The sequence below is a fragment of the Macaca mulatta genome, chromosome 14, assembly GCF_049350105.2.
Source record: "Macaca mulatta isolate MMU2019108-1 chromosome 14, T2T-MMU8v2.0, whole genome shotgun sequence".
Taxonomy (NCBI): Eukaryota; Metazoa; Chordata; class Mammalia; order Primates; family Cercopithecidae; genus Macaca; species Macaca mulatta.
The window spans coordinates 73,404,074-73,431,317 of NC_133419.1; the positions used below are offsets into that span (position 1 = coordinate 73,404,074).

The 27,244-nt window shown below is 40.2% G+C and overlaps 1 protein-coding gene and 1 pseudogene across 5 annotated transcripts in view; one reads left to right on the plus strand and one right to left on the minus strand.

Annotated features, from left to right (window-relative positions):
* FCHSD2 (FCH and double SH3 domains 2) overlaps positions 1-27,244 on the minus strand; it is a 332,064-nt gene that overhangs the window by 226,360 nt on the left and 78,460 nt on the right.
* LOC100423378 (peptidyl-prolyl cis-trans isomerase A pseudogene) lies at positions 1,423-2,181 on the plus strand (annotated as a pseudogene). The gene has a single exon (XR_001439601.3). The product of XR_001439601.3 is annotated as a peptidyl-prolyl cis-trans isomerase A pseudogene (transcript).

Consider the following 27,244-nt stretch of genomic DNA (forward strand, 5'->3'; position numbering starts at 1 on the left):
TTTTTAATTTTTTTCCAACAAAAGAAGATTCATATAAAAGAAATTTGTGGATCTACAACCTATTCATTGAGAGATAATTTAAATTTAACTATAATTCCACAGGATAAATTATTGGAATTGACTACTAATGAAAGATAGAAAATGAATTCTGAAAAAAATCACTTGCTTCACCTTGGAAAAAAGTTAGACATGAATATCCTGAGCTTGCTAAAATTTCTTTTAAATCTAAATGTCTTCAGTTCACAGCAACATATTTTTAAATCTGGTTTCTCTAATCTGAGTGTTGTTAAAACAAAATATAGGAGCAGTATACAAATACGTTATCTCTTGTGAGTAGTACTGTCATCAATCCAACCTAGATTAGACAAAGTGATAGCAAAAAGCAAATTTATGTCATATTAAAATTGTTGGCCGGGCGCGGTGGCTCAAGCCTGTAATCCCAGCACTTTGGGAGGCCGAGACGGGCGGATCACGAGGTCAGGAGATCGAAACCATCCTGGCTAACACGGTGAAACCCCGTCTCTACTAAAAAATACAAAAAACTAGCCAGGCGAGGTGGCGGGCGCCTGTAGTCCCAGCTACTCGGGAGGCTGAGGCCGGAGAATGGCGTGAACCCGGGAGGCGGAGCTTGCAGTGAGCTGAGATCCAGCCACTGCACTCCAGCCTGGGCGACAGAGCGAGACTCCGTCTCAAAAAAAAAAAAAAAAAAAAAAAAATTGTTAAATATCCATATATACAATGTTTGTTTACAGTATAGCCATTTAATAAATGGAGAGCTGCAATTTTGCTCAACTTTGTGTTTAGTTAGTATTACAGAATGACAAAAAAGTTATGGCTATAGCAGCAATTCTCTATATTAATAGGATAGAAGATACCTTCAAGTAATAACATTTATAGTTCTTCTAATTGTTTTCTTTCTCCCTATGTCATACATACATGATTATATGTTGAAATGTAATTTGTTGGCTGTAATCTAAAAATTTAACCATGTATGTTTTTATTCATCCAATAATTCACTTTTATTGTATTTTACAAAAATGTCCATCTATAAAGTTTAAGGGAAGAGTGGGGAAGAGTCCTCACAACAGATAGTTTGAGTGCATAGGTTGGCAAATTCTAGCCTGCCGTCTGTTTCACTAAATAAAGTTTCACTGGAACACAGTCACATCCATTTGTTTGCCAATTGTCTATGGCTGCTTTCACTCTACAACAGCAATGCTGGTAAATTTGACAGAGACCATATGGTCCTCAAAGCATAAAATACTATCTGGTCCTTTGCAAAAAAAAAAAAAAAAAAGTTTGCCAATTTCTGCTCTAGATGGTTGAACATAACCCACTGGGATTACTTCTCTATTTTCCTTCCCCAGTCATTCAGTAAGCAAAGACAGCACTGCCCAGACCCTTAAAATGATTAAACATTCCGCTTTGCAGACGCTGCCGCTGAGGAAAGTCCTGTACTACTAGCCATGGTCAACCCTACCGTGTTCTTCGACATTGCCGTCGATGGCGAGCCCTTGGGCCGCGTCTCCTTTGAGCTGTTTGCAGACAAGGTTCCAAAGACAGCAGAAAATTTTTGTGCTCTGAGCACTGGAGAGAAAGAATTTGGTTATAAGGGTTCCTGCTTTCACAGAATTATTCCAGGGTTTATGTGTCAGGGTGGTGACTTCACACGCCATAATGGCACTGGTGGCAAGTCCATCTATGGGGAGAAATTTGAAGATGAGAACTTCATCCTAAAGCATACAGGTCCTGGCATCTTGTCCATGGCAAATGCTGGACCCAACACAAATGGTTCCCAGTTTTTCATCTGCACTGCCAAGACTGAGTGGTTGGATGGCAAGCATGTGGTCTTTGGCAAAGTGAAAGAAGGCATGAATATTGTGGAGGCCATGGAGCGCTTTGGGTCCAGGAATGGCAAGACCAGCAAGAAGATCACCATTGCTGACTGTGGACAACTCGAATAAGATTGACTTGTGTTTTATCTTAACCACCAGACCATTCCTTCTGTAGCTCAGGAGAGCACCCCTCCACCCCATTTGCTCGCAGTATCCTAGAATCTTTGTGCTCTCGCTGCAGTTCCCTTTGGGTTCCATGTTTTCCTTGTTCTCTCCCATGCCTAGCTGGATTGCAGAGTTAAGTTTATGATTATCAAATAAAAACTAAGTAACCAAAAAAAAAAAATGATTAAACATTCCAACATGCAGACGGGGCTAGAAAAAAAAAAAAAGAAATTTAAATACCATTTAGGTATTTCCTTTGATAGCGAATGATGGGCATGTAAACCCCTCAATGTAGTCTCTGTCTCTTGGTATCCTAAAACTCCTGTCTATTTTGGATTTAAAAAGAATCAAAGTATAGCCTGATCCAGATAGGGGAAGAAGCACTAAATCTGGAAAACCCTCAAGAATCCCAGGCACATAACGAGTATTCCAACTACAGGAGGGAAGGCAGGGACAGAGGCAGAGGAAATAAACAGAGGGAGGAGAGAGAGAAAGGATCTTTTCTTGGCTACATATATATATATATATGTTTTTTTTCAGACAGAGTCTTGGCTTTGTCACCCAGGCTGAAGTGCAGTGGCAAAATCATGGCTCACTGCAGCCTTGACCTCCGGGTCTTAAGTGATCCCCCCACCTCAACCTCTAGAGTAGCTAGGACCACAGACATGTGGGCGTGGTGGCAAGTGCCTGTAATCTCAGTTACTGGAGAGGCTGAAGTGGGACACTGCTTGAGCCCAAGAGATTTAAGCTGCGGTGAGCCGTTGTATTAGTATGTTCTCATGCTGCTAATAAATACATACTCAAGACTGGGTAGTTTATAAAAAGAAGTTTTAGGGGGCGGAGCAAGATGGCCAAATAGGAACAGCTCCAGTCTCCAACTCGTAGCGCGAATGACACAGAAGACCAGTGATTTCTGCATTTTCAACTGAGGTACCAGGTTCATCTCACTAGGGAGTGCCAGACTATCGGTGCTGGTCAGCTGCTGCAGCCCGACCAGCAAGAGCTGAAGCAGGGCGAGGCATCGCCTCACCTGGGAACCACAAGGGGGAAGGGAATCCCTTTTCCTAGCCAGGGAACGGAGACACACAACACCTGGAAAATCGGGTAACTCCCACCCCAATACTGGGCTTTAAGCAAACGGGCACACCAGGAGATTATATCCCACACCTGGCCGGGAGGGTCCCACGCCCACGGAGCCTCCCTCATTGCTAGCACAGCAGTCTGCTATCTAATCCCAAGGCAGCAGCAACACTGGGGGAGGGGCACCCGCCATTGCTGAGGCTTAAGTAGGTAAACAAAGCCGCTGGGAAGCTCCAACTGGGTGGAGCTCACAGCAGCTCAAGGAAACCTGCCTGTCTCTGTAGACTCCACCTCTGGGGACAGGGCACAGCTAAACAACAACAACAACAACAAAAAGCAGCAGAAACCTCTACAGATGCAAACGACTCTTTCTGACAGCTTTGAAGAGAGCAGTGGATCTCCCAACACGGAGGTTGAGATCTGAGAAGGGACAGACTCCCTGCTCAAGTGGGTCCCTGACCCCTGAGTAGCCTAACTGGGAGACATCCCCCACTAGGGGCAGTCTGACACCCCACACCTCACAGGGTGGACTACAGCCCTGAGAGGAAGCTTCCAAAGTAGGAATCAGGTACACTCGCTGTTGAGCAATATTCTATTTTCTACAGCCTCTGCTGCTGATACCCAGGCAAACAGGGTCTGGAGTGGACCTCAAGCAATCTCCAACAGACCTACAGCTGAGGGTCCTGACTGTTAGAAGGAAAACTATCAAACAGGAAGGACACCTACACCAAAACCCCATCAGTATATCACCATCATCAAAGACTAGAGACAAATAAAACCACAAAGATGGGGAAAAAGCGGGGCAGAAGGCTGGAAATTCAAAAAATAAGAGCGCATCTCCCCCTGCAAAGGAGCGCAGCTCATCGCCAGCAACAGATCAAAGCTGGACGGAGAATGACTTTGACGAGTTGAGAGAAGAAGGCTTCAGTCCATCAAACTTCTCAGAGCTAAAGGAGGAATTACGTACCCAGCGCAAAGAAACTAAAAATCTTGAAAAAAGAGTGGAAGAATTGATGGCTAGAGTAATTAATGCAGAGAAGGTCATGAACGAAATGACAGAGATGAAAACCATGACACGAGAAATACGTGACAAATGCACAAGCTTCAGTAACCGACTCGATCAACTGGAAGAAAGAGTATCAGCGATTGAGGATCAAATGAATGAAATGAAGCGAAAAGAGAAACCAAAAGAAAAAAGAAGAAAAAGAAATTAATAAAGCCTGCAGGAAGTATGGGATTATGTAAAAAGACCAAATCTACGTCTGATTGGGGTGCCTGAAAGTGAGGGGGAATATGGAACCAAGTTGGAAAACACTCTTCAGGATATCATCCAGGAGAACTTCCCCAACCTAGTAGGGCAGGCCAACATTCAAATCCAGGAAATACAGAGAACGCCACAAAGATACTTCTCGAGAAGAGCAACTCCAAGACACATAATTGTCAGATTCACCAAAGTTGAAATGAAGGAAAAAATTTTAAGGGCAGCCAGAGAGAAAGGTCGGGTTACCCACAAAGGGAAGCCCATCAGACTAACAGCAGATCTCTTGGCAGAAACTCGACAAGCCAGAAGAGAGTGGGGGCCAATATTCAACATTCTTAAAGAAAAGAATTTTCAACCCAGAATTTCATATCCAGCCAAACTAAGTTTCGTAAGTGAAGGAGAAATAAAATCCTTTACAGATAAGCAAATGCTTAGAGATTTTGTCACCACCAGGCCTGCCTTACAAGAGACCCTGAAGGAAGCACTAAACATGGAAAGGAACAACCGGTACCAGCCATTGCAAAAACATGCCAAAATGTAAAGACCATCGAGGCTAGGAAGAAACTGCATCAACTAACGAGCAAAATAACCAGTTAATATCATAATGGCAGGATCAAGTTCACACATAACAACATTAACCTTAAATGTAAATGGACTAAATGCTCCAATTAAAAGACACAGACTGACAAACTGGATAAAGAGTCAAGACCCATCAGTCTGCTGTATTCAGGAGACCCATCTCACATGCGGAGACAGACATAGGCTCAAAATAAAGGGATGGAGGAAGATCTACCAAGCAAATGGAGAACAAAAAAAAGCAGGGGTTGCAATCCTAGTCTCTGATAAAACAGACTTTAAACCATCAAAGATCAAAAGAGGCAAAGAAGGCCATTACATAATGGTAAAGGGATCAATTCAACAGGAAGAGCTAACTATCCTAAATATATATGCACTCAATACAGGAGCACCCAGATTCATAAAGCAAGTCCTTAGAGACTTACAAAGAGACTTAGACTCCCATACAATAATAATGGGAGACTTCAATACCCCACTGTCAACATTAGACAGATCAACGAGACAGAAAGTTAACAAGGATATCCAGGAATTGAACTCATCTCTGCAGCAAGCAGACCTAATAGACATCTATAGAATTCTCCACCCCAAATCAACAGAATATACATTCTTCTCAGCACCACATCGCACTTATTCCAAAATTGACCACATAATTGGAAGTAAAGCACTCCTCAGCAAATGTACAAGAACAGAAATTATAACAAACTGTCTCTTAGATCACAGTGCAATCAAACTAGAACTCAGGACTAAGAAACTCAATCAAAACCCCTCAACTACATGGAAACTGAACAACCTGCTCCTGAATGACTACTGGGTACGTAACGAAATGAAGGCAGAAATAAAGATGTTCTTTGAAAACAGTGAGGACAAAGATACAACATACCAGAATCTCTGGGACACATTTAAAGCAGTGGGTAGAGGGAAATTTATACCACTAAATGCCCACAAGAGAAAGCTGGAAAGATCTAAAATTGACACTGTAACATCACAATAAAAAGAACTAGAGAATCAAGAGCAAACACATTCAAAAGCTAGCAGAAGGCAAGAAATAACTAAAATCAGAGCAGAACTGAAGGAGATAGAGACACACAAAAAAAAAACCCAAAAATCAATGAATCCAGGAGTTGGTTTTTTGAAAAGATCAACAAAATTGACAGACCGCTAGCAAGACTAATAAAGAAGAAAAGAGAGAAGAATCAAATAGACGCAATAAAAAATGATAAAGGGGATATCACCACCAACCCCACAGAAATACAAACTACCATCAGAGAATACTATAAACACCTCTACGCAAATAAACTAGAAAATCTAGAAGAAATGGATAATTTCCTGGACACTTACACTCTTCCAAGACTATATCCAGGAAGAAGTTGAATCCCTGAATAGACAATAGCAGGCTCTGAAATTGAGGCAATAATTAATAGCCTACCAACCAAAAAAAGTCCAGGACCAGATGGATTCACAGCTGAATTCTACCAGAGGTACAAGGAGGAGCTGGTACCATTCCTTCTGAAACTATTCCAATCAATAGAAAAAGAAAGAATCCTCCCTAATTCATTTTATGAGGCCAACATCATCCTGATACCAAAGCCTGGCAGAGACACAACAAAAAAAGAGAATTTTAGACCAATATCCCTGATGAACATCGATGCAAAAATCCTCAATAAAATACTGGCAAACTGGATTCAGCAGCACATCAAAAAGCTTATCCACCATGATCAAGTGGGCTTCATCCCTGGGATGCAAGGCTGGTTCAACATACACAAATCAATAAACGTAATCCAGCATATAAACAGAACCAAAGACATGAACCACATGATTATCTCAATAGATGCAGAAAAGGCTTTTGACAAAATTCAACAGCCCTTCATGCTAAAAACTCTCAATAAATTCGGTATTGACGGAACGTACCTCAAAATAATAAGAGCTATTTATGACAAACTCACAGCCAATATCATACTGAATGGGCAAAAACTGGAAAAATTCCCTTTGAAAACTGGCACAAGACAGGGATGCCCTCTCTCACCACTCCTATTCAACTTAGTGTTGGAAGTTCTGGCTAGGGCAATCAGGCAAGAGAAAGAAATCAAGGGTATTCAGTTAGGAAAAGAAGAAGTCAAATTGTCCCTGTTTGCAGATGACATGATTGTATATTTAGAAAACCCCATCATCTCAGCCCAAAATCTCCTTAAGCTGATAAGCAACTTCAGCAAAGTCTCAGGATACAAAATTAATGTGCAAAAATCACAAGCATTCTTATACACCAGTGACAGACAAACAGAGAGCCAAATCATGAATGAACTTCCATTCACAATTGCTTCAAAGAGAATAAAATACCTAGGAATCCAACTTACAAGGGATGTAAAGGACCTCTTCAAGGAGAACTACAAACCACTGCTCAGTGAAATAAAAGAGGACACAAACAAATGGAGGAACATACCATGCTCATGGATAGGAAGAATCAATATCATGAAAATGGCCATACTGCCCAAGGTTATTTATAGATTCAATGCCATCCCCATCAAGCTACCAATGAGTTTCTTCACAGAATTGGAAAAAACTGCTTTAAAGTTCATATGGAACCAAAAAAGAGCCCACATCTCCAAGACAATCCTAAGTCAAAAGAACAAAGCTGGAGGCATCACGCTACCTGACTTCAAACTATACTACAAGGCTACAGTAACCAAAACAGCATGGTACTGGTACCAAAACAGAGATATAGACCAATGGAACAGAACAGAGTCCTCAGAAGTAATACCACACATCTACAGCCATCTGATCTTTGACAAACCTGAGAAAAACAAGAAATGGGGAAAGGATTCCCTATTTAATAAATGATGCTGGGAAAATTGGCTAGCCATAAGTAGAAAGCTGAAACTGGATCCTTTCCTTACTCCTTATATGAAAATTAATTCAAGATGGATTAGAGACTTAAATGTTAGACCTAATACCATAAAAACCCTAGAAGAAAACCTAGGTAGTACCATTCAGGACATAGACATGGGCAAAGACTTCATGTCTAAAACACCAAAAGCAACGGCAACAAAAGCCAAAATTGACAAATGGGATCTCATTAAACTAAAGAGCTTCTGCACAGCAAAAGAAACTACCATCAGAGTGAACGGGCAACCTACAGAATGGGAGAAAATTTTTGCAATCTACACATCTGACAAAGGGCTAATATCCAGAACCTACAAAGAACTCAAACAAATTTTCAAGAAAAAAACAAACAACCCCATCAAAAAGTGGGCAAAGGATATGAACAGACATTTCTCAAAAGAAGACATTCATACAGCCAACAGACACATGAAAAAATGCTCATCATCACTGGCCATCAGAGAAATGCAAATCAAAACCACAATGAGATACCATCTCACACCAGTTAGAACGGCAATCATTAAAAAGTCAGGAAACAACAGGTGCTAGAGAGGATGTGGAGAAATAGGAACACTTTTACACTGTTGGTGGGATTGTAAACTAGTTCAACCGTTGTGGAAAACAGTATGGCGATTCCTCAAGGATCTAGAACTAGAAATACCATATAACCCAGCCATCCCATTACTGGGTATATACCCAAAGGATTATAAATCATGCTGCTGTAAAGACACATGCACACGTATGTTCATTGCGGCACTATTCACAATAGCAAAGACTTGGAATCAACCCAAATGTCCACCAGTGACAGACTGGATTAAGAAAATGTGGCACATATACACCATGGAATACTATGCAGCCATCAAAAAGGATGAGTTTGTGTCCTTTGTAGGGACATGGATGCAGCTGGAAACCATCATTCTCAGCAAACTGTCACAAGAACAGAAAACCAAACACCGCATGTTCTCACTCATAGGTGGGAACTGAACAATGAGATCACTTGGACTTGGGAAAGGGAACATCACACACCGGGGCCTATTAAAGGGAAGGGGGCGGGGGGAGGGATTGCATTGGGAGTTATACCTGATGTAAAGGACGAGTTGATGGGTGCTGACGAGTTGATGGGTGCAGCACACCAACATGGCACAAGTATACATATGTAACAAACCTGTACGTTATGCACATGTACCCTAGAACTTAAAGTATAATAATAATAAAAAAATTTTAAAAAATTAAATGAAATCATGTCTTTAAGTGACTGGCATAGTACCTAGGACACAGTATACAGGTTCAAAGCATGGGCACTGAGGCCACTATGAGAAGCAAAACAGAAGCTGGAGAATCACAAGGAAGAAAAAAAACAGCCAGGTAATCTCCTTCAGAAGAGAAACTTAAAGCACTCCACCAGGATTTCCTTACTGTGGTAATTATGGGGGTTTCCAGCTTACTTGTCTGCTTCCTGCCCTCACAGTCAATGGAGGTAGGCCTTCTCCAGAAAACTGTATTAAAAAGGATATAGGTGAATGGAAAGGACAGAAGGGAAGAAGGGAGGAAGGGATGGAGGGAGGAGAAAACATCTAAATAGGGAATATTCTACCTCCTTCTATGTGACCATGAGGCCTATTCCATTAGGCTCCATTTCCCTTTCTACATCAGTCACCACAAGACATGTCACTCCCAGTTTATTCATCATCAACAAAACCCTTATTCTCAAAGGGTTCTGTACATCTACTAATCAAGCTCAGTCCCTAAGCCTTTAAATAAGAGCTTCCCAAACAATGTATCATGCCCCACATCTATATAGGGAGTGGGTTCTCCTCAGTTCTTGAGGGATCTAAGAGGAGCCTGGGACACATAAGCCTCCAGGACTGCCAATTCTGTTTTGTTTCTTTTGTTTTTTTTGTTTTTTTGTTTTTTTGTTTTTTTGTTTTTGAGACAGTCTTGCTCTCTCGCCCAGGCTGGAGTGCAGTAGCATGATCTCGGCTCACTACAAGCTCTGCCTTCCAGGTTCATGCCATCCTCCTGCCTCAGCCTCCTGAGTAGCTGGGATTACAGAGGCCCACCACCACGCCTGGCTAATTTTTTGTATTTTTTAGTAGAGATGGGGTTTCACTGTGTTAGCCAGGATGATCTTGATCTCCTGACCTTGTGATCCGCCTGCCTCAGCCTCCCAAAGTGCTGGGATTACAGGCGTGAGCCACCACGCCTGGCCAATTCTGTATTCTTTAAAGGTTTGGGACCATTATTGTTTTATGTCATAAAATCAGCCAGGCTGATGCCACAGCAACCTGGCATTAACACCTGAGGTTATTACAGCATAAAGAGATATGAAAATCAGACATTAAATGGTATAGTATATATATCAACATTCCATCAACAAAGGACAATCCCAGTTGTAACATACTCAATGTGACATGCATATGGCTAGATTGTCATCACAATTTGCCCATCAATTATCTAAACAACAAACTGACTAATTTCTTGATTTGAATACTACTAGTATAACACATGATAGAAAATTAGATACATAGTACAATTAGGGACAGGCTTCAAGATCTTTATTTTTAACAAAACTTCTTGGCTATATAATCATTCCCTGATAACGATTACTTGTTTTTTAGGTTTATTTCATTGTCTTTTTTTTTTTAAGACAGAGTCTTGCTCTGTCACCCAGGCTGGAGTGCAGTGGTGCGATCTTGGCTCACTGCAACCTCTGTCTCCCATGTTCAAGCAATTCTCCTGCTGCAGCCTCCCAAGTAGCTGGGATTACAGGCGCACACCACCCACCCAGCTAATTTTTGTATTTTTAGTCAAGATGGGGTTTTACCATGTTGATCAGGCTGATCTTGAACTCCTGACCTCAGGTGATCTGCCTGCCTCAGCATCCCAAAGTGCTGGGATTACACATGTGAGCCATCCCATCCAGCCTCTGTCTCATTTTCTAATAGGATAAATAATCTTTTACATCTTTTTTAGATCACTTACCAATCAGAAATATAATTGCATATGAGTTTCCACAGTCCTTACACTGATAGGCTACCCTCTATAAAATAAGGTGAAATAGACTCAATAAATAATCCCATTTTAGTTTTTAAGCTAAGAAATTATACCATTGCTGAACTGTACTCAATTCAACGAACATGGATATAAACTTAAACAAGAAAATGAGACTACTTTCAGTGACAATGCACACTGTAATTCATAAGATAAGTCTAGCTCGAATACTGAAAAGTGAACCACTTGGGATGAAAGCAACATGATTTCAAAATACAGAGTCTGTTGACAACGGTTGAAGACTTTACATTATACTGTGTGACCTACAGTTTATTTACCCTCCATGGGTTTTTTTTTTTAACCCCCATAACAGAAAAGGATTTTTACATTATAAAGTTATTTCCTTTTTAAAAAATGAATTTTAAAAATTAATTTCTAGGTTTTCTAGGATTAAGAAGTTGTCGGACAGGCTATAGAAAACATTGTGTCAGATAAGTGTGAGCCATCACACTGCACTTCAAAGAGTTCATAAATCATAAACATAAATGTCAGATGTGACTATCCCTAAAAACAAGGAATGCTCCCTACCCTTCACTCTAACTTCTTCTGCCTTGTACTAAGTTTATTTTGCTGAAGGTCAACCAATATTTCTAATCTTCTTTCCATGGTAAGAGGAAAAGCAAAATTAGTCTATGAAAATTCAAGTTTTATGCATCCTGGTACTAAATGAAGTCCTGAGAAACCGGCTAATAATGAATTTTACTAAAAATGTTCTGTGAGGTTTTTCTTCCCCTCCTAGCTGTCAACACTTTCAAAATTCTGGCAATCTGAAAGCACAGATTCTCCTCCCAAGACAATGAAAATCCACAGTTAAGGAACAGACAACAGTTTTAACATACTCTCAAACAATCCTTGACTAATATAAGACTTGATAAATTAACCATTTGTTGTACCAAAACTTTGCTTATATCTGCAGAAATCCTACCCTAAACTGTACCTTGTTTACATGGTCATCAGTACATTCTCAGGTATTCCTGTTACAAAAGCAAATTATATAGTCCTCTACCGTATACCTCCTATCCTTACTAAAAGGTTCTTTTTAAAAGCTAGGTAGAATATACTGCTATCAGAGATGACTAACACCTCTAGAAGCCTAGCCCTAACCTCTGTGACTCTGTTGTATAAGGAGTTAGTCACCCAACAGATTCACTGAATGAATGCAAATGTAGCCCCTAATTTAAAGTTAAACCTCAGGAAAGTAACACCCATACAAGGAAGTTTAAACAAATGTCTAACTGTACCATATTTTGGCATTTAGGAAATTGAAGCATTATTCATATCTTCATTTCTACCTTCTTCTTACTATTATCTGTCACCAGCAAATTCAAACATAATTTCCCAAGAACTCATAATTTATCTGAAGACATTTTGTATAACTTCATTTCAAACATTCTAATATCAGGAGCGTGGAAAAATACCAGGATAAAAAAAAGTTTTATTTGTCTTGGGCTCCTTCTCACAGGCAATGAAGGAACACATTACAGTCAGAAAGTTTTCTAGGGGAAATAATCAACAGTATATCATACAATGTCAGAGCCAGAAGGAGCCATAAAGGCTATCTAAGAAAGACTCTGCATGAAGACCATGTAATTACTTCATGCTTTGATGGATTGTCCACCCATCCAACTGAAAACACTTATGAATGAGAGATTTAAAAAAAAAAAGGAAAAAACTATAAGACAAAAATGGGCATGAAAATAAGATAACTATTTCCCCTGGACCAGAAAAGCAAATCTGTGGGCAAGACTGAAGTTAGAAATACACTAAACTCAAGGTTAAGAAGAAGATAATGGAAAGTTCGGCTCCTGCAAAGTAAAGGAAACTAAAAGGGCTCACAGTGGGACAGGGATCAGGAGCCAGGTTCATAGCTTGAAATCAGGCACTATAGTGAGATTCCCGTGCTCATGAAGGGAGGCTGAAAAAATGCTACCAACAGCTGCCAAGAACAAGAACTTACATAGAACTGTTGATAAATAGAAGTAAAAGAAAATAGGCGAGGATTGCTAGCAAGATGGCCAAATACGAACAGCTCTGGTCTACTGCTCCCAGCGAGATCCTCGCAGAAGGCAGATGATTTCTGCATTTCCAACTGAGGTACCTGGTTCAGCTCATTGGGACTGGTTGGACAGTGGGTGCAGCCTACGGAAGGCGAGCCGAAGCAGGGTGGGGCGTCACCTTACCTGGGAAGTGCAAGGGGTCGGGGAATGTTTCCCCCTACCCAAGGGAAGCCATAAGGGATTGAGCCCGAGGAACTCCAGAACAGATACTGCGCTTGTCCTACAGTTTTTGCAACCTGCAGACCAGGAGATTCCCTCCAGCGCCTACCCTACCAGGGCCCTGGGTTTCAAGCACAGAACTCGGCGGCCATTTGGGCAGACACCAAACTAGCTGCAGGAGTTCTTTTTTTTCCATACCCCAGTGGCACCTGGAACACCAGCGAGACACAACCGTTCGCTTCCCCTGGAAAGGGGTGCTGAAGCCAGGGAGCCAAGTGGTATGGCTCTGCAGGTCCCACCCCCACGGAGCCCAGCAAACTAAGATCTACTGGCTTGAAATTCTCGCTGCCAGCACAGCAGCAGTCTGAGATTGACCTGGGATGCTCGAGCTTGGTGTGGGGAGGGACATCCACCATTGCTGAGGCTTGAGTAGGTAGTTTTATGCTCACAGTGTAAACAAAGCCAGTGGGAAGTTCAAACTGGGTGGAGCCCACTGCAGCTCAGCAAGGCTGCTGTGACCAGACTGCCAGATTTCCCTTCTCTGGACAGGGCATCTCTGAAAAAAAGGCAGAAGCCCCAGTCAGGGGTTTATAGATAAAACTCCCATTTCCCTGGGACAGAGCACCTGGGGAAAGGGGCAACTGTGGGTGCAGCTTCAGTAGACGTAAACGTCTCTGCCTGATGGCTCTGAAAAGAGCAGCGGACCTCCCAGCGCAGCGTTCGAGCTCTGCAAAGGGTCAGACTGCCTCCTCAAGTGGGTCCCTGACCCCTCTTCCTCCTGACTGGGAGACACCTCCCAGTAGGGGCCAACAGACACCTCATACAGAAGAGCTCTGGCTGGCATCTGGCAGGTGCCTCTCTGGGACGAAGCTTCCAGAGAAAAGATTGGCAGCAATCTTTGATGTTCTGCAACCTCCGCTGATGATACCCAGGCAAACAGGGTCAGGCATTGACCTCCAGCAAACTCCAGCAGACCTGCAGCAGAGGGGCCTGTCAGAAGGAAAACTAAGAAACAGAAAGCAATAGCATGTCCACTCAAGATCCCATCTGAAGGTCACCAACATCAAAGACCAAAGGTACATAAAGCCACAAAGACGGGGAGAAACCAGCGCAAAAAGGCTGAAAATTCCAAAAACCAGAATGTCTCTTATCCTCCAAAGGATCACAACTCCTCACCAGCAAGGGAACAAAACTGGACGGAGAACAAGTTTGACAAATTGACAGAAGTAGGCTTCAAAAGGTGGGTAATAACAAACACCTCCGAGCTAAAGGAGCATGTTCTAATCCAATGCAAGGAAGCTAAGAACCTTGAAAAAACATTAGATGAATTGCTAACTAGAATAACCAGTGTAGAGGAGAACATAAATGACCTGATGGAGCTGAAAAACACAGCACAAGAACTTCATGAAGCATACACACGTTTCAATAGCCAAATTGATCAAGAGGAAGAAAGGATATCAGTGATTGAAGATAAATTTAATGAAATAAAGAGAGAAGACAAGATTACAGAAAAAAGAATAAAAAGGATGAACAAGGCCTCCAAGAAACATGGGACTATGTGAAAAGACAAAATCTACGTTTGATTGGTGTACCTGAAAGTGAGGAGAATGGAACCAAGTTGGAAAACACTCTTCAGGGTATTATCCAGGAGAACTTCCCCAACCTAGCAAGACAAGCCAACATTCAAATTCAGGAAATACAGAGACCACTGCAAAGGTACTCCTTGAGAAGAGTAACCGCAAGACACATAATCGTCAGATTCACCAAGGTTGAAATAAAGGAAAAAATGTTAAGGGCAGCCAGAGAGAAAGGTCAGGTTACCCACAAAGGGAAGCCCATTGGACTAACAGTGCATCTCTTGGCAGAAACGCTACAAACCAGAAGAGAGTGGGGGCCAATATTCAACATTCTTAAAGAAAAGAATTTTCAACCCAGAATTTCATATCCAGCCAAACTAAGCTTCATAAACAAAGAAGAAATAAAATCCTTTACAGACAAGCAAATGCTTAGAGATTTCGTCACCACCAGGCCTGCCTTACAAGAGCTCCTGAAGGAAGCACTAAACATGGAAAGGAACAACTGGTACCAGTCACTGCAAAAACATACCAAATTGTAAAGAACATCAACACTATGAAGAAACTGTGTCAATTAATGGTCAAAACAACCAGCTAGCATCATAATGACAGGATCAAATTCACACATAACAACATTAACCTTAAATGCAAATGGGCTAATTGCCCCAATTAAAAGACACAGACTGGCAAATTGGATAAAGAGTCAAGACCCATCAGTGTGCTGTATTCAGGAGACCCATCTCATGTGCAAAGACACACACAGGCTCACAATAAAGGGATGGAGGAATATTTAACAAGCAAATGGAAAGCAAAAAAAAAAGCAGGAGTTGCAATCCTAGTCTCTGATAAAACAGACTTTAAACCATCAAAGATCAAAAGAGACAAAGAATGGTATTACATAATGATAAAACGATCAATGCAGCAAGAAGAACTAACTATCCTAAATATATATGCACTCAATACAGGAGCACCCAGATTCATAAAGCAAGTTCTTAGAGACCGACAAAGAGATTTAGACTCCCACACAATAATAGTGGGAGACTTTAACACCCCACTGTCAATATTACACAGATTAAGGAGACAGAAAATTAATAAGGATATTCAAGACTTGAACTCAGCTCTGGACCAAGCAGACCTAATAGGTATCTACAGAACTCTCCACCCCAAATCAACAGAATATACATTCTTCTCAGCACTACATCACACTTACTCTAAAATTGACTACATAATTGAAAGTAAAATACTCCTCAGAAAATGCAAAAGAATGGAAATCATAACAGTCTCTCAGACTACAGTGCAATCAAATTAGAACTCAGGATTAAGAAACTGACTCAAAACCGCACAACTACATGGAAATTGAACAACCTGCTCCTAAATGATTACTGGGTAAATAACGAAATGAAGGCAGAAATAAAGATGTTCTTTGAAACCAATGCGAACAAAGACATAATGTACCAGAATCTCTGGGACACATTTAAAGTAATGTGTAGAGGGAAATTTACAGCACTAAATGCCCACAAGAGAAAGCAGGAAAGATCTAAAATTGATACCCTAACATCAAAGCTAAAAGAACTAGAGAAGCAACAGCAAACAAATTCAAAATCTAGCAGAAGACAAGAAATAACTAAGATCAGAGCAAAACTGAAGGAGACAGAGACACGAAAAACCCTTCAGAAAAAAATCAATGAATTCAGGAGATGTTTTTTTGAGAAGATCAACAAAATAGATTGCCTGCCAGACTAATAAAGAAGAAAAGAGAGAAGAATCAAATAGACGCAATAAAAAATGATATAAGGGATATCACTGATCCCACAGAAATACAAACTACCATCAGAGAATACTATAAATACCTGTATGCAAATAAACTAGAAAATCTAGAAGAAATGGATAAAGTCCTGGACACATACACCCTCCCAAGTCTAAACCAGAAAGAAGTCGAATCCCTGAATAAACCAATAACAAGTTCTGAATTTGAGGCAGTAATAGCCTACCAACCAAAAAGAGTCCAGGACCAGATGGACTCACAGCCAAATTCTACCAGGGGTACAAAGATGAGCTGGTACCATTCCTTCTGAAACGATTCCAAACAATAGAAAAAGAGGGAATCCTCCCTAACTCATTTTATGAGGCCAGCATCATCCTGATACCAAAGCGTGGCAGAGAGACAACAAAAAAAGAAAATTTCAGGCCAATATCCCTGATGAACATCAATGCGAAAATCCTCAATAAAATGCTGGATTTCAGCAGCACATCAAAAACCTTATCCACCATGATCAAGTCGGCTTTATCCCTGGGATGTAAGGCTGGTTCAACACATGCAAATCAATAAACATAATCCATCACATAAACAGAATCAATCACAAAAAACACATGATTATCTCACTAGATGCAGAAAAGGCCTCTGACAAAATTCAACAGCGCTTCATGCTAAAAACTCTCAATAAACTGGGTATCGATGGAATGTATCTCAAAATAATAAGAGCTATTTATGACAAACCCACAGCCAATATCATACTGAATGGGTAAAAAGTGGAAACATTCCCTTTGAAAACCGGCACAAGACAAGGATGCCCTCTCTCACCACTCCTATTTAACATAGTATTGGAAGTTCTGGCCAGGGCAATCAGGAAAGAGAAATAAATAAAAGGTATTCAAATAGGAAAAGAGGAAGTTAAATTGTCTCTGTTTGCAGATGACATGCTTGCATATTTAGAAAACCCCATCATCTCAGTCCAAAATCTCCTTAAGCTAGTAAGCAACTTCAGCAAAGTCTCAGGATCCAAAAAATCAATGTGCAAAAATCACAAGCATTCCTATACACCAATAACAGACAAAGAGAAAAACCGTGAGTGAACTCCCATTCACAATTGCTACAAAGAGAATAAAACACCTAGGAATCCAACTTAAAGGGATGTGAAGGACCTCTTCAAGGAGAACTATAAACCACTGCACAAGGAAATAAGAGAGGACACAAACAAATGGAAAAGTATTCCATGCGCATGGATAGGAAGATTCAGTATCATGAAAATGGCCATACCACCCAAAGTAATTTATAGATTCAATGCTATCCCCATCAAGCTACCACCGACTTTCTTCACAGAATTGGAAAAAAACTACTTTAATGTTCATATGGAACCAAAAAAGAGCCCGCATTGCCAAAACAATCCTAGGCAAGAAGAACAAAGCTAGAGGTATCACGCTACCTGACTTCAAACTATACTACAAAGTTACAGTAATCAAAACAGCATGGTACTGGTACCAAAACAGATATATAGACCAATGGAATAGAACAGAAGCCTCAGAAATAACACCACACATCTACAACCAACTGATCTTTGACAAACCTGAGACAAACAAGCAATGGGGAAAAGATTCCCTATTTAATAAATGTTGTTGGGAAAACTGGCTAGCCATATGCAGAAAACTGAAACTGGATCTCTTCCCTATATCTTGTATAAAAATCAACTCAAGATGGATCAAAGACTTAAACATAAGACCTAGGACCATAAAAATCCTAGAAGAAAACCTAGGCAATACCATTCAGGACATAGGCATGGGCAAAGACTTCATGTCTAAAACACCAAAAGTAATGGCAACAAAAGCCAAAATTGACAAATGGGATCTAATTAAACTAAAGAGCTTTTGCACAGCAAAAGAAACTACCATCAGAGTGAACAGGCAACCTACAGAATGGGAGAAAATTTTTGCAATCTATCTGTCTGACAAAGGGCTAATATCCAGAATCTACAAAGAACCTAAACAAATTTACAAGAAAAAAAAACAACCCCATCAAAAAGTGGGCCAAAGATATGAACAGACACTTCTCAAAAGAAGACATTTATGCAGCCAACAAACATATGAAAAAATGCTCATCATCACTGGTCATTAGAGAAATGCAAATCAAAACCACAATGAGATATCATCTCACACCAGTTAGAATGGCAATCATTAAAAAGTCAGGAAACAACAGATACTGGAGAAGATGTGGAGAAACAGGAACCTTTTACACTGTTGGTGGGAGTGTAAATTAGTTCAACCATTGTGAAGACAGTGGGGCGATTCCTCAAGGATCTAGAACCAGAAATATCATCTCACCCAGAGATCCCATTACCAGGTATATACCCAAAGGATTATAAACCATTCTACTATAAAGACACATGCACACGTATGTTTATTGCGGCACTACTCACAATAGCAAAGACTTGGAACCAACCCAAATGTCTATCAATAATAGACTGGATAAAGAAAATGTGGCACATATACACCATGGAATACCATGCAGCCATAAAAAAAGGATGACTTCATGTCCTTTGCAGGGATATGGATGAAGCTGGAAACTACCATTCTCAGAAAACTATCACAAGAACAGAAAACCGCATGTTCTCACTCATAAGTGGGAGTTGAACAATGAGAACTCAAAGACATAGGGAGGGGAACCTCACATATCGGGGCCCTGTCGGGGGTGGGGGGCTGGTGGGGGATAACATTAGGAGAAATACCTAACATAGGTGAAAGGTTGATGGGTGCAACAAACCACCATGGCACATTATACCTATGTAACAAAACTGCATGTTCTGTACATGTATCCCAGAACTTAAAGTATAATAAAAAGGAGGGAGGGAGGGAGGGAGGGAGGGAGGGAGGGAGGGAAGGAAAGGAAGGAAGAAAGGAAGGAAGGAAGGAAGGAAGGAAGGAAGGAAGGAAGGAAGGAAGGAAGGAAGGAAGGAAGGAAGGGAGGGAGGGAGGGAGGGAGGGAGGGAGGGAGGGAGGGAGGGAGGGAGGGAGGCAGGGAGGGAGGGAGGGAAGGAAGGAAGGAAATATGCATGCCCTTAAATTGAATAAAAAACAACTGAACTTCCCCACTGGTTCAGTGGTAGGTCTGCCATATCCCCAATATCATCATGTTCAAGATGCCTGAAGCATTGTTATAAGACCTGGTTCTACGTTAAAGACTTAGGACCTGAAAAGGGACAGGTGCAAAACCATCAGACAGAGAAGGATAAGCATAGAGAAAATGAGCGGAATGAAAAAAAAAAAAAAAAACTCTACCTCTCAAAATGAGGCTTTAAAGCAATAGTCCAGCAATTGAAATTACAAAATCATTTCACATAAAATCATTTAGAACAGTCTTACAAGGACCTTTATGAGGTACCTGTATTAGTCCATTTTCACACTGCTGACAAAGACATACCCAAGACTGGGTAATTTATAAAGAAAAAGAGGTTTAACAGACTGCCAGTTCCACATGGCTGGGGAGGCCTCACAACCATGGCAGAAGGTTAAAAGCATGTCTTACATGGTGGCAGACACAAGAGAATGAGAACCAAGTGAAAGGGGTTTCACCTTATAAAACCATCAGATCTTGTGAGACTTACTCACTACCACGAGAACAGTATGGAAGAAACTGCCCCCATGATTCAGTTAACTCCTACCGGGTCCCTTGTACAACACATGGAAATTGTGGGAGCTACAATTCAAGATGAAATTTGCATGGGGGCACAGGCAAACCATATCAGTACCCAAAATAAATGAATGAAGAAATAATTTCTTCTTTAAAAATATGCTATTATGCGCATGTTCTCGCTTGTGAGTGGGAAGTTGATCAATGAAAGCACATGGTGGGGGAACAACACACACTGAACACCTGTGTGGCGGGGGGTGTGCGGGGGGCGCAGAGGAAGAGCATCAGGAAGAATAACTAATGGATGCTGAGTTTAATACCTGGGTGATCTGTGCAGTAAACCACTATGGCACACAGAATTTACCTATGTAACAAACCTGCACATCTTGCATATATACCCCTGAACTTAAAAAAAAAGTTGAGAAAAAAAAAGTTGTAAGTTATTATGAAAACACAAGCTGAACTAAAATTAGATTCCTTTATATATGTTTGGTTTAAAGCTTTATCAGTTTTTATACAGTTAACAAAATTAACAATTGGAACACACATTTGGTACAGATGAAATTAATGATACATAAAACTCTTATAAAGACTTCGGGCCAGGTGCACTGGCTCATGCCTGTAATCCCAACACTTTGGGAGGCGGAGGCAAGAGGACTGCTTGGGCCCAGGAGTTCAAAACCAGCCTGGGCAACATAGTGAGACCTCATCTCTACAGAAAGTACAAAAAAAAAAAAAAATTTAAAAAAAAGGTTTTTTTAAAGGCACCTCTGTCTTAACCTCTCTATATAAGAGCCAGGCATGTGCCTGTAGTCCCAGCTACTTGGGAGGCTGAGGAAGGAGGATGGCTTAAGTAAAGAAGGTCAAGGCTGCAATGAGTCATGACTTCACCACTGCACTCTAGCTTGATGACAGAACAAAACCGTCTCAAAAAAAAAAAAAAAAAGCTAGGCATGGTGGCTCACACCTGTAATCCCAGAATTTTAGGAAGCCAAGGTGGGCGAATCACCTGAGGTCAGGAGTTTGAGGCCAGTCTGGCCAAAATGGTGAAAACCCATCTCTACTAAAAATACAAAAATTAGCCAGGCGTGGTGGCACGCTCCTGTAATCCCAGCCACTTGGGAGGCTGCAGCAGGAAAATCACTTGAACCCTGGAGGCAGAGGTTGCTGTGAGCAGAGATCACGCCACTGCACTCCAGCCTGACACAGCAAAACTCTGTCTCAAAAATAAATAAAAGACTACAAAATAAGTATCCAAAGAGAAATTTTAAAATAATTTATACTTTTAAAAGAATAAGAAATTACAAAAACACAAAGAACTGAAACAAAAACTGGTATAAGAACATACATACATACACGCTTATCTAAAAAGAACTAATCAAAAATCCTAGAAGGAATATGATCACTAACAAAGCAATGGATAAGATAAAACCCTCAAACAGACACAGTTAAATAGACAATTTGTGAGTTGGAAGTTCAAACTGGTTAATTCATCCGGAACATAGCACAAAGAGCAAAGAATTAAAAATATGTGAAAAAACCAAGAGACATGGAAAACATATTAAGAGGACCCAAGATGTAACAATTAAAACTTTAAAAAGAGATAGATACAAATAATGTTGAAAAAGCAATATTTGCAGAAATAATGACTAAATTCTTTCCAGAACCGAAGAAAGGCAAGACATCCAGATTAACAAATGACAAATGACTCTGGGTACCAGCAAGGTAAACAAAACATCTAGATTCATAATTGATATATTGGTCTCATTCCACAAAGAATCTAAATAACTTACCAGATTATATATAAAACAATAACATAAATATGTAAAAAAATAGAGTCACAGAAAATTACATAAAGTAATAGATCAAGACCAGGTAGAAAGTTAGAATGTACATATACAGGCTTGAATATTCAACTGAATCTCCAGGTGGCGAAAGTAAAAAGGGACAGTTATCAGTAACAAGAATTTCATTGTCCCAAGAAGAAAATATAGGGTAAACAAAGATGTTCCTAGCCTTCATATAATGGTCTGTTAATGACATGGAAAGCAACTCCAGAACAATATCCCTATAAGTGTAGTCTATTTCATAAGGCTATTTCTTACAAGCCTCTAACATGGCATAGGTCCTGTCTGCTCCTCAGTTTCATCTCATACCACTCTGTTTTACTGATAACATTCCAGCACTAAACAGCCTATATATCCCAACCTTCTCTTGACATCCCTAGCACCTAGCATCATGCCAGTCGTAAAGTAGATACTTGATAAATGTCAGGGTTTTTTATTTTTATTTTTTTTTAGATAGAGTCTCGCTCTGTCACCCAGGCTGGAGTGCAGGGCATGACCTCGGCTCACTGCAACCTCCACCTCCCAGGTTCAAGCGATTCTCCTGCCTCAGCCTCCTGAGTAGCTAGGATTACAGGTGCCCACCACCGTGTCTGTCTAATTTTTTTGTATTTTTAGTAGAGATGGGGTTTCACCATGCTGGCCAGGCTTATCTCAAACTCCTGGCCTCAAGTGATCTGCCCACCTCGGCCTCCCAAAGTGCTGGGATTACAGGGGTGAGCCACCATGCCCAGACTAAATGTCAAATTTTAAAAAAAAACCATGAAATTGAACAAGTTATTAAGTGAATGGTGACCTCAGAGAGTAATAGATCAAGACCAGGTAGAAAGTTAGAATGTACATATACAGTATTGAATGGTGACCTCAGAGAGTCACCATTCACTTAATAACTAACCAACACCTCAGTGGTCAGTTAAGTGAGGTTTAAGTATACCTCAGTAAAAGCAGTCTGCTGGGAGAGAAAATAATGTGGTCTGAAAACTAAGAATTTAGTTTGATTCAGAAGTAAAACCTAGAACAATTAAAGCAGAAGTTGCGAACTGGCATCCTTCAGATGGGAAGGGCCTTCACACATGTTTTATTTGTCCTATAATACCATAAACAATTGGAAACACCTAAACAAAAACCTTTAAGGAGAAAAATGTTTTACATAAATGCCTCCTACAGTATTACTAAAAGATGGTCTACCAATTATTTTACTGGAACACTTTTGGAAGACACAGTCCCTTCCATTCTGGAGCTGCTCTAACTAGATAATACCTTTTGTCATCCTGATCTCTCTACTCCCTCTTCCTAGTTTTGCACTTCAGATTTACAAAAAACTAGTCAAACTCAATTCACATGCATACGCATGAAATCTATAATGGAGGCTGTTGAAAATATGCAGTTTCTTCGACCATTTTCCCAAACAGCATCATTTCCAACCCACCCACCATCTTTGGTCATCTTCTTTTGGATGCACTTCAGACTGCCAATGTCTCTCTTAAAATGTGTCCAGGGCTGGGCGCGGTGGCTCACGCCTGTAATCCCAGCACTTTGAGAGGCCGAGGCAGGCAGATCACGAGGTCGGGAGCTTGAGGCCATCCTGGCCAACATGGTGAAACTGTGTCTCTACTAAAAATACAAGATAAAATTAGCTGGGCATGGTGGTGCGTGCCTGTAGTCCCAACTACTCAGGAGGCTGAGGCACGAGAATCGTTTGAACCCGAGAGGCGGAGGTTGCAGTAAGCCGAGATCACATCACTGCACTTCAGCCTGGTGACAGAATGAGACTCCATCTCAAAAAAAAAAAAAAAGTGTCCAATAGTAGATTATTTGAAGGGAGGGAAATGGATGGAGTGAAACACAGGAAGACTCTTAAGTTACTTGCCTTGGTGTCCACAATTGTAGAATAGGAATAACAGTAACTACTGTATCCCAAAAAGGTTACTGGGAAAACATAAATGAGTTAATCTATGTAAAGTGCTTAGAACAGTGCCTAACACACGATCTTAATACATGTTCTTTAACCCATAACACAGAGAAAGAGTCCACAGCATAAACTCATATAGAGAGGTTAAGACAGAGGTGAGTGCCTTTAAAAAATCTTATTTTTTGATCAGTGGTCAGGGCAGGGGACTCAAACTCAACCAGTGGGACCAGGTAAACAACAAATGAGTGAAGACATATGCAGACTAATATGTCCTGTATAAAAGGAGCCAAAATAAAAACAGGCATGTTCACACACAAAAGGTTCAAAGTCATAGATCTAGTTTGAATGCTCCCCTCTCTCCACCCTGTTTTATCCTGGCCTAACCACTAAATTCAAACACAGAAACAGACGGTTTGGGGAGGATAATGGGGATCAGCATCAACAATGATTTCCTCTCAACACCTTACAAGAAGTGCCACAGAACAGCCATGAAAAGGTGAAACTTACTAGCAAATCTATGTCCCCAAGAGCACTAACATTTAATTATAGCCACCATTTCTTCCTTCAATGAAGTTTTTAAGATCTTAAAAATCAAACTGTACCAACATTTTGAGAGAGGAATCCATCTGCTCTTCTTTCTATATGAATTTCTAAACACTGTTATAAGCTAAGGAAAAATAAAATAAAAATAATAAGATTTTTAAAAGTAACTTACAAAACAGGACACAGAAAATAATACTCAATTTTGCGCTGGTGGACTTTCTATCGTGATAGTTATCCTGTCGCCTTATTTGTTCTATAGGAGAAGACTGGCAGAAAGAAAAGCTCCAAATATATTCACCATTAATCTCTAATAGCATTAGACAGAAAGCTAACCACACACAGCTAAATTAAGCTACATTTTTAAGATTCTAAGCAGATGAAATTCACCAAAAAAGAACCCCCACCACATGCACATAACACTAACTTCTTGTATAGTATGCCCAAGTCTTCATAATTTTATTTCTTAAAAGAATAAAAATAGCAACAAATTTTAGGTGCAACAGTATAAATACCACAGGGTATTTGCCAACATGTCTATGTTTACTCTGTGTTTGTCCTTAAGCAAGGAGCCGCCCTGAAAGTCCACAATGTTTTCCTGCTCCTTCTCTCCAGCCACAGTAACCTTTTGTATCCTTCCTTCACTAGCAGCATTCTGCCAAAGACTACAGGAAGTACTTTAATACAGAGAACTTGCCTGTAGCAATTTCAGTTTGAGTACTGCAAATGATTTTACCAACATCTCAGTGGTTAGCTAATTGCAGTAAGAAGCCAGACTTGATTCTTCCCTAATATTTAATGTTGCTCAGTTATTCTTATATGACTTCTGTTTTCACAGATACATTTGTTATTTGTAGAAACAGATATGCAATACATCTGTTACTTCTGGAGAATTACAAAGTGAACTTCACAAACCATACTTATAAATAAAACATTAATACTCTTGTAGGAAACTGAAACTGCCAAGCAACTTGAAAAAGTTCACTGCTTGAATCCCTCTACTTATACAAGTAAGGTTTTGCAATATTATTTTCTTTCTTTCTTCTAACATTGCCCTAAAGAGGTAATACAAGTTTACTTTCCATGTGCTTGAGGTAAAATTTTTCAAATTGCTGTCATACGATCAATCCCACTTTAATTTCCTTCACAACATTTTTCTATTGGGACGGCTCACCTGTATCCGTAAACCTCACAAATACTCAATCTTTTTAGTCAGTCAATCCTTTGCATAGAGGATAACAACATATACCCCTCGTAATAATTCTATAAAATTAATCTTTTTCTATAAAAGTCATTCTTTTCCAGTTGGCCATAATGCCATATAAGTGGCTTTGAAGAGAAAGAAGTTAATATATTTAACTGAAAGACCACATAAAATCAAAGAATAAAAACCCTATATATGCAAGGATTTTTTTTTCTTTCTTGAGCATTGCTATATCCACAGTCCCTAGACTTGTTATTGTTAAGATGTCAGTTCCCCCTAAATTGACTTAAAGATTCAAACCAAGTCCAATCAAAATATCAGGCAGCATATGGGGGAAATTAACAAACTGATTATAAAATGTATAAGAAAATACAAAGACAATAATAGTATAGGATCTTAAACTAACAGATATCAAGATTTATTGTTATAAAGACACAGTACTTAATGTCATACTGGGAAAAAAATATTTCAAAGATAGGTCAGTAGACTAGAATAAAAAGTCCAGAAACAGACTTACATACACAGTTAACTAATGTGCCACAAAATATCACTTCAATACAGTGCTGGAGTGCAGTCAGGGGAAATAAACTTTTCTATATGGATTTTCAGTTGAGGAAGCATAAAATATGCTTGCAAGACTACATAAAATCATAGAATAAAACTCTGTATGTGCAAGGACTTATGTGTGCAAGTATAAAATATGTGCAAGCATGAAATATGATTCCTCAACTGAATATCCATATAGAAAATGAAATCCTCACCCCAATACCATACCATATATGAAAATTTACTTCAGAAAGACCATAGAACTAAATGTGAAATATTAAACAACAAAAATTCCAGAACATTGCGTAATACACTTAGGGTGGGACTTTAGGATAGCAATATATCCTTAAGTAGGACATAAAGAGAGCACTGAATATAAAAGAAAAAAATAGGCCGGGCGCGGTGGCTCAAGCCTGTAATCCCAGCACTTTGGAAGGCCGAGACGGGCGGATCACGAGGTCAGGAGATCAAGACCATCCTGGCTAACACGGTGAAACCCCGTCTCTACTAAAAAATACAAGAAACTAGCCGGGCGCGGTGGCGGGCGCCTGTAGTCCCAGCTACTCAGGAGGTTGAGGCAGGAGAATGGCGTGAACCCGGGAGGCGGAGCTTGCAGTGAGCTGAGATCCGGCCACTGCACTCCAGCCTGGGCGGCAGAGCGAGACTCCGTCTCAAAAAAAAAAAAAAAAAAAAAAAAAAAAAAATATATATATATATATATATATATATATATATATTTCCTTAAAATTAAAACTTGTTTTCATCAAAAGAAACCATTAACAGATAAAAAGATACCAAACAAAACATTTCCACATGAAATTACAGAGGTATCTGTAATACATACATCTGACACAGGAGTCAAATTTGGAAAGTACAAAGAGATAGTATAAACTGGCCAGGCACAATGGCTCATGCCTGTAATCCCAGCACTTTGGGAGGCTGAGGTAGGAAGATCACCTGAGCTTAGGAGTTCAAGGTTGTAGTGAACTAGGATCATGCCACTGCACTCCAGCCTAGGTGACAGAGTGAGGCCCTGTCCCAAGGATGGACGGACGGACAGTGGGGAGGGAGGGAGGCAGGGAAAGAAAGACCATAAATCAGTAAGAGAAAAGCCAAGAAGAGACTTTAACAGGCACTTAATAACACAAAATATTTAAATGCCCAG